At 32.2% G+C, this 20690-nt stretch overlaps 1 protein-coding gene across 1 annotated transcript in view; it reads left to right on the top strand.

Moving 5' to 3' along the window:
- The window catches only part of Erbb4 (erb-b2 receptor tyrosine kinase 4), a 1044475-nt gene that overhangs the window by 153243 nt on the left and 870542 nt on the right, over positions 1-20690 (top strand). The window lies entirely within an intron of this gene.

The following is a 20690-nucleotide window of genomic DNA, read 5'->3' as shown; positions in this document are numbered from 1 at the left end:
CTGTTTGGAAATTTCATCTATAATTAATTGCTTTCTTCACAAATGTGGAATGCCTAGGTTTTTTCCTTTCTTTTTCTTTTTTTTTTAAACTTGAAATTTATACTAAGTTTGTGGGTTATTGGGAAACATTAACAAAAAACAAACAAAAAGCTCCCACAACTAATATTTTGCTCATGAGTGACAGCTTTACAGCTTTACTATTAATAGCAACCAGAATGGTGAGAATAAGAATACTCAGAATTTCAGTCTTCAAAATTATTTCATATGTATAACAGAAAATGGACATTTTCACTTTGGTGTGTATCAAGAAGAGAATTTCTTCAGTTTTACAGATAATGGTAATCATGTTTGGGCTTATTTTGATCTTTGAATTGAATGCTGACTCATATAAGTAGAGGCATAGAATTTTCATAGTTTATTTAAATACAAAAATGTGTTCTGTCCATGAGTGAGGAACACATTCAATATCTTTGCCTGCCTATTTCTTCCCTTGCAACTTTGGTAAAATAATTTTATTTTATATATTTGAATACTTTTTCCAAACTCTCCACCCCATCTAGAATTTTTTTAAGTATAGAATTAAGTCTGTCATGTATAATATATACATTCAATATGTTGAAGTAAATTTTATAAAAAAAAGTGCTTTTATTGCCTTTTCCTGCAGTTTTTTAAGTTAATTTGTCAGACCGGAGATCCATTGCAGCTGAACTAGGTTACTTAAATCGTTTTTTTACATTAAAGTATAATCTTCCAGTTAGTTTGCAAACATTGTTGAATTTTTCTTTCATAAATAGAAAGACTGCAGATACACTAACATTTTTTTCTTTCTCTTTGAAAAAACAATGTATTGTGGAATACCTTGTCATGTAAGATTACAATGTATTCATACGTATGTATACAAATATACATATATATATACATATATGTGTATATATATATTTTCTACAAACATGGAACTAGAGGATAACAATTCTATCATTTCTTTTCATCTCTGATATTCTCTAATACTGAATTCACTCCTGAAATTTAATAGCTAGATGTGTTCTTAGAAAAATCCATATTGGTTTTCATTACCACCAGAAAACTAACTTTAGGTGAAAATGAATGGGGAAAATGAATGCTGTAATTATGTCATTAAGCCAGCATAAATCATTGCCATTTTATATTTAAATATGGTTAATTTTTTCTTGCATATATATGACTATATTGAAATGGCTATAAAGTTAAAATATAACTATTAAATCGCTTCAAACTGATAGAAGAAAATCAAATGAAGTCTTCGGACATGACCTTTTCATAAGTTTTTCTGCTAATGCAATGTCATAGTCCTTACAAGAATCTTGTCTCTGGAAGTAGAAAATAGTGAGGAAGATGTCACAACCCTTTGCTTCCCTGCCTTAAGCCACCAGGATCCCCTCCTTTTATATACTCTCTATCACAACAAGGAGAGAAGGATATAACTGGGGTTAACTGGAAAGGGTAATTTGGTTCTCTGGAGAAGTTGCTGGAAGTGATCCCAGCAGTTACAGGCCAGTCTACTTGTCTTAAAAACTGCTAAAACTCTGGACAAGAATTTTGATGAGGTGTTACAATAACATTGTAACTCATTCTATCCTCAAATCGTCTCATAAACTTCCACAGATAGGGTCACAATTGCTGTCACTTCCTTTTTATGATGTTTCGCTTGGAGGAAGGAAAAGCAGCTCCTGTGTTCATGAAGAGTATGTCACCACTGGGGCTGGAAAGTAGTGTGTCTCATAAATTTGAGGACACCTTTATTCTAAAATATAACAGGGCTACTGGTAAAATTAGTAGTACCCTGTCGGGATTGTGTGATATTTAAGAGAACATGCTTGTAAAATCTAAATGTGTTTAATTGAACAAAATATACAGTAATGAATGACTATGAGCAAAGAACTGTGCTCAGAGCTGTGTAGGACACTGACAATGTGTAACTGTGGTTCTTAAAATTAACCTTTTGATCAGCTGGGAAGCCATGACAGGAGCTTAAGTAACCACAGGAATGTAGGAAGAATTGTCTTAGATAACCCAAGCTACAGAGGTGCTTGGTATTTGCGATACTTCAACCTGAAACTTGCTTCCCAACTGCTGGAAAAACTCAAACCTTTTCACAAAACTTTCTTCAGTTTTTCCTTGCCTTCACTCTTGCTCCTTTCCTTGAATCCCTCAAAGATAGAGGACTTAACACCTGTGCACTGAGTTCAGTGTGTATTGTCTCTTGAGTCGAATTTTAACCTCCCGAGGTTAAGCATTGCATGTTAAAATTACTTTTTTATCCACAACAGTACAGGCTAACGTGTCAACCATGGATAATTGCTGAAAAGGTTGGGTAGTCAGTAGACTGTACTAAAATATTGAGCTCATGTTTTTCACAACTATGGGAAGAGTTCTACAAGCTTATTTCTTTTCTTTTCCATAAACAGCTTTGGATCAGTAGGAACTTCTGAGAAACATGGAAGAAGAAAAAAACTTGGTGCCCTTGTTCTTAATCACTATGTTTTTAATCATTCTTAGAGTTAATAACCCTGAGTTAATCACCATGCTTTTCATCTTAAACTAGTTGTAGGGGGTAGGAAGTTAAACTGGTCAATGGTTAGTTGGTAAATAAATAAGGGAAAAGAAATGTGGGAGGTCTTCATTATATTGCATATAGAAATACAAATTCCATGCTAATTTCTAGTTACTGAAAATCTAAAATTATAGAAAAAGAAAAAACATCTTTTACTTATTATTTTTTTAGTATCTGGATGGCTAAGAGCTTTCTAAGCTTGAAAACAAACACAAAAAATTCTCCACTTTTATTAACTACATAAAAGTCAAAAGCATAATGTCCCAATAAAAAAAACAACAAAAAAGGAAAATAAAAATACTTCTTTACAGAACAAGGTATAAATACCCCTACTATGTAAAGGGCTTATCTTATTCATAAGTAAAATAGTAAGTCCCCAGTATATTAGAAAAGAACGTAGACAGAAAAAGTCACAAAAAAAGAATTCAGAAAATGAAAAAAAAATGACAATTTTACATTGATCAATAATAAAATGCAAAGTAAAAACTGTGAGAAACATTTTTCTCACATAAAATATATTGAAAACTAATAACATAAGTGTGAGTATAGATAAAAGGCTTTGATGTTTCATGTACTCTGAAAAACACTTTGAAAATGTGTTAGCTCAAGTATTACAATGTCAAGTTCTTTATTCCAGTATTTTCTTTTTAAATAATCATTTCCATGAGTTTAGAAATTTAGGCAAAAGATACATAAATTAATATATTCATTAAATAGTTAGTTAAAATGGAAAATTTAGAAACAACCTGAACATAAGGGTTGGACAATGTGAAGAATGTAATTACATATATAATTGTGTATTTCACATTGTCTTATTGTAATATTGTTCTATTGAAAGAAAAATATATTCATAATTTCTGACATATAATTTGTGGAAGTATTTCTCAAACTTAACATATATTCTGTTCGTGTGCATATTTGCTGTATATACATATAAGTGCATATGTGTGTATACTATATAAATATTTATGTATGTGAATATATATTCAATATGTACATATGTGAATATATAACGTAAATATATTTTGTACACGTATGTGTTTAAATGTATGTGTGTATAATATAATAACATAATTTACTATACTTATTTTGAAGTAAATATTTGACTCAGTAAGCCTACAGAGAGGTCTGAAGTTTTTGTCTATAAAAGACTTCAAAGTTATGCTTTTGCTTCTGGTCTGTTAACTACACACATCAAGGGGTAAGGGCCCATAGAAGATCACAACATGAAATAGGTACTAAAGTTGCATGAAATTCTAGTTTTAAATTTTAAGTGAAAAAAATCAATTTATAAAATGGCACTGTGTAAACAACCTAACATTTGTTCTCAGTAATATAATTTGTTTATTTTTAAAATATCAGAAAAATAATTTTAAAAATTATGAGTTTTGACTTTCTCAAGACTTGGTTATGTGTGAGGGTCTATGGTACATTTATGTATACATTTATTTTTATTAATTAATTTTATAAGGTTTCTGGAAAGTTGAACTGAATTTTTAACAGGAGTCTGATTCCTTTTTTTTTCCTGATCATAATGTGATTTCATCATGAATAAGCCTAATGAGGCAATTGAAACATGACTGATCACTTGGTAGAAAACCCAATTTTAACTTAAGATGGTTGAATTGGTATCATTTGAAAACGAGCTATAATTACTTGAAGAATCAAGAAACCCTCTATCTTTTAGGTGATGAGACAAAACATAGAAAATCAGTCTGTCTTGAATCACAAACACAGCGATACATATCATGGTGCCACTTACTTGTTTCTGGTTTTCCAATAGCTTTGTGAGTCAGGCTACACAGGACAGCCTGGAAATGTCTATAGCTCAGGAAGGTTGCATTTGCTTTACCTTTTGTGCACTTCTTGGCAGAGTGAGAAGTATCTCTCTAGATGCCGGTACTTAATCATTTAAGGCACAACTGCTTCTTTTGAATAAGCTTTCTTTGACTTTTTGCCTACCCTGAATCGACTGGCCTTCTTTTATATTACTTCAGCTCTGTATTTTCACTACATTCAAGGCTGTGAATTGTCTTTCCTGTGAAATATAAACAATGCTTTAAACTTCTCAGCATTTTAAACAGCAAAGCATGAGCAGTAATTTAAACTTTTTATTTGATATAGGAACACGTTTAACTATCATTCTTTTTCAATTGTGGTACTTTAGAGATTATCTTCCAAGTGATGGAAAAACAATTCATTTTATTGAAACAATGAAAACAAAACAGATACTTTCTTTCTACTTCCTATAGAATTTTGCTTTAGAAAGGGAATTCAGATTGATTTCAACTCTGACTATAAAACCTATGATTCTGTTTTATGAAATGGAGAATGGACTTTCCTTAACTATGAAAATATTAATTGTGTATAATTAAAATAATAAAAAATAAAATGTTTGATTCAAACTTCAATCACTGTCAAATGTCTATTGCTGTAGTATTCCAGATTTTAACAATTATTTAAAAATGTACCATGTTGCATATAACTGGAAAAGAGGTGTGTATTTTCAAAGTACCTTAAGTTCTTGCAAGAAAAACTATGAATAATAGCACAATAAATTTGTATTATATATGTAGTCATAGTAAATATAAATGAAATAAATTAATATATTTTAATATGTTTAAAAAGGTTTTCATCTAGTATATTATCTTAAAGTTTACAGGGTACATTTCTGATGTCAGTTTCTTAAATCAAGACATCAATTGTATGTATATTTTTTACCACATTTTGTGTGTGTGTGTGTGTGTGTGTGTGTGTGTGTGTGAGAGAGAGAGAGAGAGAGAGAGAGAGAGAGAGAGAGAGAGAGAGAGAAGATAGCAGAAAATATGAACATAAAAAGAATTGACAGGTGGCAGCTGTCAATAGACTTACTGTCCTTAACACTACTAACTGAATATATTTTAGCTAATTGTATATCTTCAATATAGAACTGAAACAGATGCCTTGTAGGTATGATCTGCAGTACATTTATTTTGTGGTGTTTTTAAATTGTTGTTGTTTTGTTTTGGTACCAGGAATTGAATCCAGGGACATATAACCACTGAGTGACATCACCATCCCTGTTATTTTATTTTATTTTGTTATTCTGAGACAGGGTCTTGGTAAGTCACTTAGGGTCTCACTAAGTTACTGAGGCTGGCTTTGAATTTGTTATCCTCCTGCTCAGCCTCCCAAGCCACTGGGATTACAGGTATGCACCACCATGCCTAGCTATTTTGTGTGTGTGTGTGTGTGTGTGTGTGTGTGTGTGAGTATTCAGAAATGCTTAGTGTGACTGGGCATGATGGCCTATACCCATAAGCTCAGCAGCTTGGGAAGCTGAGGCAGGAGGATCGCAAGTTCAAAGCCAGATTCATCAACTTAATGAGGCCCTAAACAACTAGCAAGAGCCTGTCTCAAAATATAAAAAGGGCTTGGGAGGCAGCTCAGTGATCCTAATACCAAAATAATAAATAAGAAATTTTCAGCATGTTTTATCTTGAGTCGTTTCAGCCCTCCATTGGGCAGTACAGAAACACACACACACACACATACACACACACACACTCACACACACACAGTGTAAAGAGTTTTATATAAAAAAAGTATAACGGGACAGGAGGATTAATTTTCTATATTGTTTCTCATGTCATTTTTACCTTATTATAATAATGCACATTTGATTTTTTTTCTTTTCATTTTATTCCTTCCCTTTGCCAAAATGGCATACTAAAGAGATGGGGGAAATGGCCTTCTTGGCAATGGATTGATATAGAATTTTAAAAAGATGCTTCTGGCTCAAGATAATGATCATTACAGAATGTTAGCAAGGAAAGTATCAATAAAAGTTGAAATTATTTATATATTATTTTTTTCTATTGATAACTTTTTAAAATACTGTATTTAGATTCAGGGCTTTACTCATTCTTTAGGTTTAAATAAAGCCACTCTTTCTGAATTTCATCATGTGTTACTGGCTCATTGGTAACTACTTTGTTTCTTTGTGAAAATGGAAGATCTTTTTAAACACGAGGGAAGGATGATAATCAAATAAAATATTTTGCTGTAAAACTTCAGTTAACATTTGAACAGTATGCTGTTCAGAGCAGCTATCCCCCTGTCTCCACCCCATGTATTTCTGTATGTGGATACAGCTCTTCCTAAATTACAGTCATCCTAGTACCAAAAAGATTTTGCAATTTTATAGGAGACCTATAAATTACAGAAGAACTGAAGTTGAAACACTGAATGCAGTATTAACAGAACAGTATCCATGTGCAAGGTGTCAGTCAGGGGAAAAGATATGGGAAAGTTTTTACATGTTTCTTCCAACAATTCTGTATCTAGAGACCAGAAGCCAGGTAGAGATGCAAATAAAAAGTGTTTTCTGAATAATATGCTTATAATTGTGTCCATCTGAATAATATGCTTATAATTGTGTCCATCTACAACTTAAAAAGTTGTAAACTTAAAAAGTTTTAAAAAGTGTGAATAGTATAATTACATACCTCACTGAATTTATTTTTATTTTATTTTTGGTGTTAAATAAACTATGCAAGGCTTTCAATAGGGAATCGGGAAATACTCAGAACTTAAGTGTACTTTAGCATTGTCATCAGTGTCATCATCATTGTCATTTGTATGTTTTGATTATCAAGTACAAAAATATTGTTTCGATGTAATTGACTTTGGATATTTCTCCTGCTATTTTCTGTTAATTTACTGCTTTTTTTGTTTTGTTTTTTCTGCTGATTAACATAGTGTTAAGCTTGTCTAGAGAGACGACTAAAATGAAAAGAAAAAGGCTATTCTAGGCAAGGCTGGAAGGTACAGGGGTGTGGAAAGGCAAAGAAAGGCAATCAGCTGGGTGTAGCCACAAAGTTGGCCAGAGATACAGGCGGCCAACTGATCATGGCAGGTACACAAAGCTTGGTTCCTTGTGCTATATGCAAGGTCAGCACAGGGTTCTTTGCTCTTTGTCACTGGAATCCTATACTTAAATGTGCTGCATTTCCATATTTTACTTTGTGAAAAAGTCAAGCAATATAGGGGTAATCTGCTTATAAATTTAAATTCAATTTGCATCTAAGGGCCTTAAGTAACTGTTGACAGAAACGAGAGAACACAGCTATTCTTTATGTCTGGTTTCCCTATTTTATACCTAATATATTATCCATTAAGTAAGGAAAAGGGGGAACCTGAGATTTAGGAGTTGGTGGTGGAAGACTCCTGAACTTGGCCTCTTGCCATTCAGGCTCTTTAACATTGTAAATGAAGGTCCAGGTTTTCTAGCTGATGCTAATATCATGTTTTTAAAGTTGTAAAAGTGACATATTTTAATATAAATGTTAAATACTTGATATAGTATTGCCATTTTCACAAAGTGAAAAGAAAAATATTCACAGCAAAGTGAATTTGCTGCTAAATTTTAATTTCCTTTGGTTCACACCAAATGGTTTTCTTGCCTACCTGAGTCTTCATTTGTCATGTTGTTTTTTGTTTTTTTTTTGTTTTTGTTTTTTTAAGTGGAGTGAAGATAACAAGGCTGCCAACTCCAAGAAAGATTTTTTTTTTGGTTTTGGACTAAGGGCCATGAGTGTTCTGACCCTCAATCTCAACTCCCTTGTCTATGGTACGGGAATTATAATACTTATTTAGCTCACAGATTTGAGAGGGAAGAAGGACATCATGTGCATAAGTTGTTACCTGGGCTTTGGGCAATATTAAGCTTTCTAGGAGGTATAGTTATTGAAATGATCAGTAACAACATTCACAAATAGTGCTGATATAGTCAGGAAAGGCCTTGCGAACATAGTGGAACTTGTAATGAGGATTGAAAGATGACAGATTGGGTAATACAGACATGTTTGTTTAAAAATGAGATAGAAAGAAACCAGTGGGTAGGTGATTGAAAATGACTATGCAAAGAAAGAAGCACACATTTGAGCATTGCATGTGTTTGGGATAATAAATTGAATCGAATAAAGCAGAGGGTGTTTAGAGAGTAAGGAAGAGTATAGGCAGATATTTGAAGGCCTTAAAAGCTTACAAGAAGAATTTATATTGCATTTGTTTTAAAGGAGTAAGACAGTTAATAGTGATGCTTAAACCTGTAGGTATTATGGCACTAATATTTGTGGATGAATCTGAAATGGTACATAATAGGATTGGAAGTAGCAGGTCCCAATGGAACCAATAAGATGGGAAAAAACCATGACCATGTTTCCCAGATGGTTGAGCAGGGAAAATCTCAAGGATTCTGTGCATAAGAAACAGCCCTCATTGGGAAAATTGCTGATTTTTGTTAGCATGTTTTTCCCATATCTCTAAGTTCATCTCCAGTTAGTTACTATGTGAATTTTAAAATAATTGTGCTCTTTATAAGAACAGTCATGTGAATGAAAAGTTGGTTATGTGGGAGAAATAAAATTTGGTTACAGATATTTTGGATTTGAAGTTACTTTAAGTTATTCAGGTAACTTTTCTTTGGTATATGCAAGGAGTTAAAAACTGAGAACTTGGATAAATAGAAATAGTGATCCATATTTATTCTTTATTGTTGTCAGCATGGTGTTTGAAACTATGTGGATATATATGCAGTGTTTAAGGCCATCAACACTTAAATGTTATCTTTTTTTTAACATAAGGGTAAATGTTTTTCATGATTCTGAACAATAAAATAGTAATTAGATGGGAATTGAGAGTAGGAGGATAAAATCAAATGTAATATGAAGTAAAAATGAAAATAATATTAGTAATACGTTCTACATTTTCTTAATTTCCATTAATTCCATTGAAAGTTATCACTGCTCAAAGTTTCAAACTCAAAGCTAAGTATATATCAGTTTTCATAGATTCCATTAAAATATTTCTGAGGTAGTATATCTTATGACTGATTCCCTTCTAAATGGCTACTAGAGGCAATTATGTTAACTAGATAACATAGACTTTGAACTTTTCTGAATTTTGTCTTTGGCCAAATAATCTACATTTTATTAATTTACCATTTCTTAGGTATTTACTCTTTCCCTATTTTTTGCTTATAGTCCTAAAAACGTTTTGTGATATGAGATTTTTTTCCAAATAATTTTACAAAATCTGAATCAAAACAGGTAATCTGATTTTTAAAAATTAGTGTGTTTCTAAAAGAAAAAAGAAAAAAAGATTTATTCCTAGACTGCTAGAGATCTAAATTACACAAGATATCACTGATGGATTAAAGAAATCAATGTGGACCACAGCATACATATTAGCATTACATAAACAATGGAAAACGTCAAATAAAAGAATAGGTGGAAGAATAGGTGAAAGTGAGAGAAAAGAAATAGAATACGAAAAATGATTATTGAGAATTTTAATTTAGGACAGATACTTACATATACTACAATGTCTTACTGTCATTTGCTTTGTTTTCTTTTATCATCCATTGCTATGTGGAAGAAAAAGAAATTAGAGAGCAGGTATAACAAAGCCAAGTGTTCACTAGGGCCAGGCAGAAAGTAAATGAGGAGGACTGAGACGAATCCTGTCTGGGAACATGTCTCACCATGTTGTGAAAGACACCGCTGTCCTCTCCCACTGCTGTCCTCTCCCACTGCTGTCCTCTCCCACTGCTGTCACGCAGAAATGATAGCCATTTTTACATGGTTCTGAAATGTAAGAAGACATTCAGATATTTTTATGATCTCCCCCCCACTTTTATCTTTGACAAATAATTCAAGAAATTTAAATATTGTAGAGGTCAAACACTATCTTTTTGCTCCCTTCCTTTTAGAAACTTCCTGTTGCTTTTCAAACTTAAGCACACATTTGGGAAATCCTCACAAGGCAGATTCTGATTCACATAGTTGGTCTGGGACCTGAGATTCTGTACCTCTCACACACCCCAGGTGATAACTGATGCTGCTGGTGCACAGATCACACTTTGAGTAATAGAGACTTGTAAAGCTGTGCTATAACACAGTTCATACATCTTCTAATTCAGGTGTGGCAAATAGGCCTTCATAGGACAGAATTCCCATTGATTGGTTATGGTTACCTGGAATAGTGGTGGTAAGTGTGTCTGATATTTAGCTAGCCTGGTCATCATTTTATAAATGAAGAAACAGGTTCAAGGATGTTAAATAACTTCCTCAGTGTTACATGGCTAAATTGTCATAGAACAAAAGCTACTATATTGGACATTGTCTTAGTCTTCTAGGATTACCATAGCCATTTAAAACAGACTGGATAAATTCAACAACAGAAATTTATTTTCTCAGAGTTCTGAAGCCTGGAAGCCCAGGATCAACATTTTAGGGCAAGATAGAATGTGTTCTGAGGACCCTCTTTGTCACCTTTATACTATGTCCCACATGTGTCCACTGTCCTATGTGAAGGGAGTAGCTATCCAGCATATCTTCCTATAAGGACACAAGTGCTATCAAATGAAGGCCCTGTTTTTATAACTTTATGACCTGCATTACTTTCATCAAGGTGTGAACTATTAATACAGTACATTGGGATTTAAGTCTTCAACATATGAATTTGGTGGAAATATAATTAACATGGATCAATTTTAATCTATTAATACAAGTTGTAATAATCATTGTTAAAATAATAGAATAATGAATGTTTTAATAAGTTTGGTAAAATTTTCTGGAGAGAACACTTTATATCTATTGAAATGAAACCATGACTTTCAAATTTATTTTCTTACTTATTTAATTCATAGAGTTGAAATCAGGGATATTTTTAAATGCAATTTTTAATAATATGCAAAAACAAATAATAAAAAGTTCTATGTTAGACACTCATATTTTATTAGTAATATTCTTATGAGAAAATATAATCATTTGTTAGAAAATCACCTTGAAATAGTAACATGAATCTGTTATTAGTCACACTGTTTCTTAACACTTTTCAATAGCTGGATGATATGAACATCTTTGTTGACATCCATACAATGTTTGTTCCCTTGTTTCCCTGAAACCAATCATTGTATCCCTAACACTGACCTTGCACAAACCACTCCACACAATGGAAACTGTTAGCTTATTAGTACGACCACAATTTTTTATCCTGCTTGTTATCAACTATGCACTAGTGAGCATTAGGGAAAATATTATAATGCTTGTTGCATCTTCATTCTTATTCCATGGATGTTATATAAATGATCTCTGAACAGATTTTTCCAATCAGATTTATATCTCCTGGGTGGCTAGTAACTTGAGAGAACGGTATTTGCTTCTTTGCCTCACTGCCACTGAATGACACATTGAATCTGTTCAGATGTTTCAGTGTATTTGAAGATGTTTACCTGCCATATGTTTACTTGTCATTATTGATTTAACTGATCTGATTGAGTGGACGTTTGCTTCAAGGTATAACTCCTCAAAGTAGAGGAAAGTGTTCTCCTTGTATTTATGAATCCTTGTTAAGTTCAACTTTTTTGCTTTCTGTGCACTGGTTAGCTTGAAAACATTATATTTATCTGTAAATAGAAAAATATAAAGCATATGAATAAAATAGAACAAGGACATCAGTTCTATTTTATTAATAGGTAAGAAGCAGATTTTTCTATCTTATCAAAGACAATATGTATCATATATGCATTTTTCTTATTTTTTTTGGTGGAAACACATAAAGCTATTTATGGCTAGGAAAATACTTTCATTAAAAGTAAGTTGGAAATTAGTTGTGTTTTTCTTTTTCTGGTACCTAGTTAATTTGAATGGTGATACTGAATTTGCAATAGATTGTCCATTTTTTTAATGACTTTTATTTTATGGTCCTTAATATTGTTTCATTTTCTCTAATTGTTTTCTTTTCTTTACTACAATTTATTTGCTTCATAATTTTTCTAATAATTCATATATTCTTTTTTTCTCTTCTAAATGAGAATATATTGTTCAAAAATAACTTCCCAAACACTAATCAATATAAAAACAAAAATTGATTTAATCAAGAAAAAGAGTTCACAAGGTAATTACCTTGAGAATTTTATTCTTATATAGATTATATATCTTTGAGAACTTTGGTGTGACTGACTTAATTATATGTCTTTGCAAAGTGTATTTTGTGTTCCTGAAAGAAATGATGTTAGTCATGTAACCTGATGACAGACAGGCTAATTTTAAACCTAGAGGTTCAGAAATATTTTTTCAAAAATTAAATGAAGATATATCTTCTTTTTTTCATATTTTTACAGGATTTTGATCACAATTTTACAAAATATTTTGTCTATTGAAGCAAAGACTGTAATTCATTCATAGTTAGCAGTCTGATACACACATACACACACACACACCCACATATACACACACACACAACTAATCTGTTACAGCTTCCTAACTCAGAAGACTGCCCTCCCTGTCTCCCACTGAAATGAGTGATCCTGAATGGATAGTGTACTGGCATGCATAGAATGCAAGTCAGTCTTAATAGCCAGAATAGTGTATTTTGGGGATGGGGGAGAATGGCATTTATTTAGAGTCTGCTCACAGCTTAATCTGCCACCACAAGTGTCAGTGGCCTTGGCTCTCATTCCCAGCTTCTTTTGATGAGCCACAAAACTTTTTTGCCCTCTTCTGAATAGTGAAGGTGTAATTTGCCATAATAATCACAACTTTGAATCATTATGGTCGTAGCCGATTCAGCTCTTTTAATGTTACATTTTAAAGGGCGAAAAATAAGTACGAGCCTTATGGGAGAGCTTACATTGTTTTTCAGCCTTTTTATTCCCTTTCTTTGGTGTTTTGTTTTGCTTGTAAAGGCTGCCCAGTTGCATTATCCCTGGCTTCCCTACTCTGCAAATTGCTGACTGAGAATTCTTTATTAGCAGTAGTAGGAGTCAAGGGGCTTTAGACAGAAATTCATTTTTTTTTGAAAGAAAAAAATTCAGGTTCTAATTGGGCACAAAACAACTTGGAAAATCATAGCATGCACAGTGTAAAATTTTTGGCAATACATGCTCTGAATCACTTCCCCAGTATTCTCCCATCTCCCTTCCCTCCCATCTCCCTAAACAATCAACTAGCTGTATGCTAGGTTGATTCAAAAGCATAGCTAATTGCATAAGGAAATAGAACTACTCAAGAAAACCAAAGAAGTTGTAGCTCAATATTGAGATATGCAATATTCCACATTTGAAGTAAATTTCAATTAATTATAGATTCTTCACTAAACTACCCAGTTTATCAAAGATGTGTACAATGAGGCTATTTCACAGTGCTCACTGGATGGTTCTCATGGTTATTATATTTTCAACATATTGATGTTTCTAAGCACAATCCCTCCTATTCTGATCCTTTTCCTGCTACCTGTTACCTGAGTTGTAAATTCAAACCTGTAGTGAAATTCATGATCAATGATGAATTGGTAGTTATTGAATATACGATAAATCTATGTATAAGTGTGTACCGACACTGGTTTAGCTACGATATTGTTTACAATAGATTGAAACAGAATAACTTCAAATATTGAGAGCTATCTTTTATAATATTATTACTGAGAAATTGAACATTTATTTTTTTAAGTCTTGATAGATGGTACCTTCATTTACTTGCAGCCAACAAAGCCATTTAAATATTAAAATAGCAATTATTCTGTACAACTAAGTAGGTTACATATTCCATTGAATATATTGGCTTAGTTAACTAAACAAAGCTTACAGTTTTAATTTGTTCCCTTGCCTTATAAAATGCAGCAAAATTATATACCAGTTTAGATTCTAGTTAATATTAGCATATAAATTGAATTATATAATAAACATTTTAAATGGCCTTCCAAATAAATATAGCAGCTTAATTTTTAATGAAAGCAACAAATACAGATTCCTTAGGTATACTTGTTACCAATGTAAATGTTTTCATTTATTTTTTATATACATAATTCACTTGGTTTATTCTCATCTATTCCTATCATAATTCCTATATGAAATTATTTAAAAATACATGTGAATATTACACATTTTTAAATAGTAACAAGTGAAGTGATTATATTTGTATATTCTTTAATTTTTTGTCATCCAAGTATTTTACTATTTAATGACTCAATATATACATATTTCTGTTGTCAATGATGAGACAGGATAAAATGCAATGAAAAAATCTGCTTATTTTCATATTATAACTTTAAGTTACACCGAAATTATCATTTCTTTAGTAAAGTCTCCATGCCAGGCAAGGTGGCACACACTTACAATCACAGTGACTCAGGAGGCTAAGGAAGTAGGATTGAAGGTTTGAGGGCTGCCTCAGAAACCCAGCAAGACCTTCACAAGATATGGTTAAAAAATTGTTTATATTCTATATTTTGCACAAAAAAAACTCAGCTTGTGCTATTTAATGCATAATTACAATCATACTATACTACCTAATATTAATTTAAATTTAAAAACTTGTGGAGTATCACATCTTTTAAATATAAATCTGATTCTTAAATCTGACATTATATTATAACTATGATATATATCAAAATGCTAAATATAATATCTGCTATGATTCAGTGTTTAACCAATAAATATACAGTACAATCAGTAAATCAGTTTTTAATGTTTTAAATTCATGTTTTTATAGGCCGGTAAAAAACCTGTATTTTTATCATCATGGCTCAATTTTTGTTAAAGACATAATGAACTCTAAGTAACATTTAATTTTCTATCATATTTAAATTTCAATTTTTAATAATTAAACACATCAAATTATAGCTTTTTAAAAAAGTATATAACATGTTATGAAAGAAATGGACATATAAATGTGTATTATTTTAAAACCTTTGTTACACTGAGATCAAATTACCAAATTTTATTATTTCTATTGAATCATTTTCTTATCCATAGAGATTCTGTTGGCAATGACTGTGTCTCTGTTTTGCTAAAATGAAGTTCTCTAGTTTGGAAATATTATTATTTGTAAGCCACACTTTAATTTAGGAATTGAGAAAGAGCATTTCTTGGACATTATAACTCTTCAGCACTTCTGAGCATGTTTGGGATCAGTGTTAATAGAAAACAGAATGTAGTACACTAAATAGCTTATGCAACAGTTATATATATATAATATATATATATATATATATATATATTATATATATGTTTTTTCCTCACTAATTTTACAGTATATTAATTTTTAAAGAGCTAGAGTAAATTCTTAGGACACAAAAATGGACTTGTGTTTGCTAAGAAAATATGATATGTGTGGGTGTAAGTCTATAAAGTGAAGGATAGTGGATGATCTAAAAGCATGTATTGTAAGCTCTATTGGTCTCTAAAATTAGCAGCTAATGGGAATTCCTTTACTTATGTTAAGACCATTTCATATTATAAAGATTTGAACTTGCATATTGATAGGACTACCCAGTTACATGTTTGAAAGTCATGATTTTGCTAGATCTTCCATTAGAGAAAACCGAAATGATGGCAGTAGGATTCAAGATATTATAATAACAGAGTAAAAACATCCTGCAGTTTGAAAAAAAATGTATCTATAGAAACTCTCTGAAAGGTTCAACTAAATGATTTGTCACAAACATTTTTATAATCTACAATAAAGCTTCCTATGTGAAATTATTTTTAAATGTTATGTATATACAAATTATATGCTTTAAATGACTACAGTTCATTCTATATATTTTAGTCATCATAATGTTTCTTATTTAAATGACATTTGTAGAAAAACTAGTTATCCTGTTGTACCCCTTCCCCCTTTTTTGCCTAGTGAAACTTTCATACTTCTGTTGTTTCCTATGAATCAAATGATAATATCGTGGCAATCCTATGCAAGGTATTGCCAGGTAGACATCATTATTATTCCTTTTTTGTGAATCCATCAGTTGAGGATCATGGAGGTTGAATAGTTTCCCAAAGCCATATAACTAGCATTTGCCAGAAATAAATGTTGAAATAGTAGTTGTCCCGCTATAAGCTCCTTGTTCTAGCCATTATTCTTCATTGCAAAGGAAAAAACTTTCTTCTAACCATGTACTCTCACAAATTGTGAGTTTTGTCTTCTATTATAGAAAATCTGTTCCAAATTGCTGATTATTTAATAAGAATGCCAGAAAAACATTTTTCAGGGTAATATGCTTTTGAAAGTCAATATTGCAGATGTTGTTTACTTTACATAGATTCCATACCCACAATATTCCCTTTTAAATATACCAGCTCCAGAAGGAGCCACTATCTTCGTGCCAGCAACAGAGAGATATCACTGCTCAGTTAGTCTGAAACATTTACCTCATCTTCTTAACTGATGGTGTCCAGACAAGGAAAAGCAAGGGGCACATATGGTTTGATTCAAATAATATAGACTCTTTCTGGAAACATCAGATAGTAATAATTCAGATTTTCAACTTTTAGATCATATGAACAACATTGAAATTTTATTACACAAATCTTGGTTCATAGTGGAACTTTCTGTAGTAAAGTGTGGGCTGAATTTCCATATAGAATTTGGATATAGATTTGGGATAAAGCAGAGACTATGTTTGACAAACATAGAGTTAAAAACAAAAATAACCAACCAACCAATGTAATCCCTTTGATAATTTCTCTTTGTTTAGAAGTTGAACTCATTTGTTCAGAATTCACATTGAGTTTGCCATAATTTAAGAGGTCAACTAAAGAATTCTATGGAGAATAATCTATTATTATGTCATGTCTGTATAAGAAATGACAATAGCAAAGTCTGGAATTATCAATATCTAAATGAGGTATATCTGTTTCAGTTTGATTAAGTCATTAATTGAGTAGGCCTCAATCTAGATCTCCGAATCTTTCATCAGTGATGAAATGTAGATGAATTAGATGATTTTAGACATAAAAGAAAGAATCACATTATTGGTTCTTGATCGTTTGTAAATTTGTTATTTGACATGTATTAAAGTGTTATTTCATGTGTATTTAACATGTTATTTCAGTGTTTTGCCTGCTGCATCACCAGTGCTCCACAAATGTTAATTCCCCTCTAAGCAACCTAGAGATATTGAAAGTGACCAGACCCAGACCTTCTGTGGTAGAATGGATTGTCTTACTTTCCTTAAAATCCTGCTAAACATTTTTACTAAGCTTCGATCATTTAGCTGCTATTTACTGAAAGCCTATTATATGCCAAATATTCGATTAGCCCAGCATCGCTAAGATTAAAAAGTTTCTGAAGAAGTTCCCAGGAAAAACAAGATTCCTTCCAACTACATGAGGCAAGCAACAGTTAACATGGCTTGTGGATTAATTCTGAGATAAGATTTGGAGCTTTCAGGAAGATAACCTGTTGGGATGAGGGCTGGAGGGTGGGCATCCAAGCAGAAGAAATACTATGTGTTAAGAAGGCAAGGGTGTGGGAAAGGGCAAGGAGGTGTTTGATGCCTAGAAAGTGGTTTTGTTTGTTTGTTTGTTTGTTTGTTGTTTTGCTTACACAGTGGCAGAAAGGGCTGAGAGAGAGAGTATTTGGAAGGTTTTGGATGCCTATAAAATTCTCTAATAGGAGGTTACTGTAGATGCCTTCATTTTGAAGTGGGAGAAAGGCCCTTTGTTCAGGACAGTAGAGTGTCAGTTTTCCACAAATGGATCCTTAGACAAACACTGTACTGATATGGAAGAATAACATTGTTTTTCTTCTAGGGTTGTGATAAAATAAGGTTATGTGATAGTCTGTGGTTCTAATCCATGCTTTTAGATACAAAGGTGCAAATTCTTCTTTACACAAAAGTTATATTATTTACTTCAGTGAAAACTTTGTATATTTCTGTGGGCACATCTTTCAGGGGAAAACATGCAATAATGGTTTATTCTTTCTTGAAGGAAACAAAATGAATGAAAAGTAGATCATGCTTTGTTTCTTCAGCAAATGCAGGTTTTCTTTTTTCTTCCTGTTTTCTTTCTTTCATTTTCTTTTTTTTTTTCTGCTTTAGCCTTGGTTTCTTACTTTTAAGAAAACATAGAAAATCTTCACAATGGAATATTGGGTTCTGTTTTCTTTGATGTAGTAATGCATATACAATATTGCACTAATGATTAACTGGTGTGCCCCTGAGGTTTCCCCAGACAAAACCGCCTTTCAGCAGATTCCTTATCTGCTATCAGGGGAGTGTTTACAGCAGCTAAAACTCTTAAGCGCCTTGTCTCTGAGACTGATGGGGATAATTAAGCCAGTGTTTGCCAGCCCTCTGCTCTTCTTCTTTGTGAGGTTGGAAACTAGGGGAAAAAAAGGATGCATTAGCCAAAAACAAAACACTGGAAATTCATGTTCAGCAATTTGACATACATTTTATTGGTTGATTTTCCTCTGAAACATTCACTTTGCTTCTGATAGAAATATATATGAACTTTTGGGAAGAATAGAAAACAGATTTCTTAATACATATCACCTTATTTACTATCAGAGGTGGATCGATGGATGGAGATTAGATATGTAGACATATCCATGTTTTTTCAAAATTAAATATTTCTGAATTGCCACTACCTACCAAAATTAGAACACAATACATGCAGTAGTGTTTAATAAGATAAGGCATAGTATTCTGAGTTGACTGTTAAAAATGGGTTCAATGTTGAGGATTTGGTGGCTTTCAGAACTAATTTCCTGTGAAATACTGTGGTGATATATGATTTTGAATTGGTTTATTTTCACTGATGCTAGGTGGCTCTCTGGGGGGAAAAATTATTGTAAACAGTTTTAAATGAATTGTGTGCAAAGATGTAGCTTAAATAAAATAGTTTATAATAATTGTCTAACCATAATACAGGGTACTTTAGTGTTTTAACTTAATATGTATTCAGTGCAAGTTTTTTCTCTTTCTTTATGTATTGTAACCACAAAGAGACTCATGTATTAGGAACCCCAAAGATTTCTCATTGAAGTTGGATTTTTGAATTCAGTGTATAATGCTGTTCTTAGTGATATGAAGTTATTAAACTATGATTATGTCTTTATTCTTTAATTCACTTATAATTGGTTGTTGATAATAGTGATATTTAGCCTCTGTGATCTTATAGTTAAGTGCTATGCTATTCCATTATTTTTCATATTGCTTAAGTTAGTGATCCATAATTTAGACAGGCTAACTATATATGTACAAAGAATTCTAGTAGTAAAAAATGTATATATCACTGACCAAGAGATTAAAATTAAAAACCTAATTTATAAATTAACTAAGATTACACAAATAAGAATAATTCAGTATCAGTGAATAAGAATTTTTTCTATTATGAACATTTGTATTTCTCTGGTATTTGAACCACACATTTTACAAATTATTTGTGTACTGTACAGATGTATTTCCTTGTCCATATTGTATTAGATAACCAGAATATTGTCACACACATACACACAAAAATCAAGCTGAGGGTGGGCTGTGCTATTTGACAGTAAATGCTATTTGCTGTTCATTAAATACAGAATGTATAGAAAAAGAAATAATCTTATGTTAAAATGTTTAAGCATATGAAAGAGTTAAAAATAATAATGGGATGTAAATATCTCAGGCCACTTAATGATCTAATGAATTCTCCTCTTGGAAAGATTAAAATAGTTTTAAAAAACTGTATTCAAGTGTGGGAAGATAAGGATCCAATCTTTTAAGAATGTAAATATAAGTAATAGTTTCTATGCTTGAATATTACTACGGTCAAGCAAATTTGGTTCAGAAACAGGACGACATCTCTAGGAAGCCATTTAGAAATGCTCTCCAGAGCAAGATTTGGCCTAGAAAATGCACTTTGACAAATAGGAAAGCAATGAGCACACTATGTTCAAAGGTAATCTAATGGAGATTCTGGATGAGAACCGTGGAAGTCAAATGAATCCATCACCATGAAATCCATCATTGTTCGCCCATTATCTGAACTCTCACAGCTCAGAAAGGATGCTTGGGCCCCCCACAGTGGTGACCCACTGTATTCTTGCAGTGTAGTAGTAACCAAGTGACCATGGGTCTGAACAATTCCAAGTCTCCCCAGCAGTGCAGGCCAGCACACTGTGCCCTTGATAGAGAGCTACATTTCCACACCATTCAGAGTTCAACTGTTGAAGGGAGGAGCCTGGTAAAAGGAAAATGTCAGTTGTGCATATGGGGTCATTTCCAGTGACTAGGCTTCACTGTGGGCAAGTGTACATTTCCACTAGATGAAGATGGGTAAAAGAAA

This window comes from Urocitellus parryii, chromosome 1 (genome assembly GCF_045843805.1).
Source record: "Urocitellus parryii isolate mUroPar1 chromosome 1, mUroPar1.hap1, whole genome shotgun sequence".
Classification (NCBI taxonomy): Eukaryota; Metazoa; Chordata; class Mammalia; order Rodentia; family Sciuridae; genus Urocitellus; species Urocitellus parryii.
The sequence above is the reverse complement of the archived record's forward strand: the minus strand, read 5'-3'. Positions and strand labels throughout refer to the sequence as shown.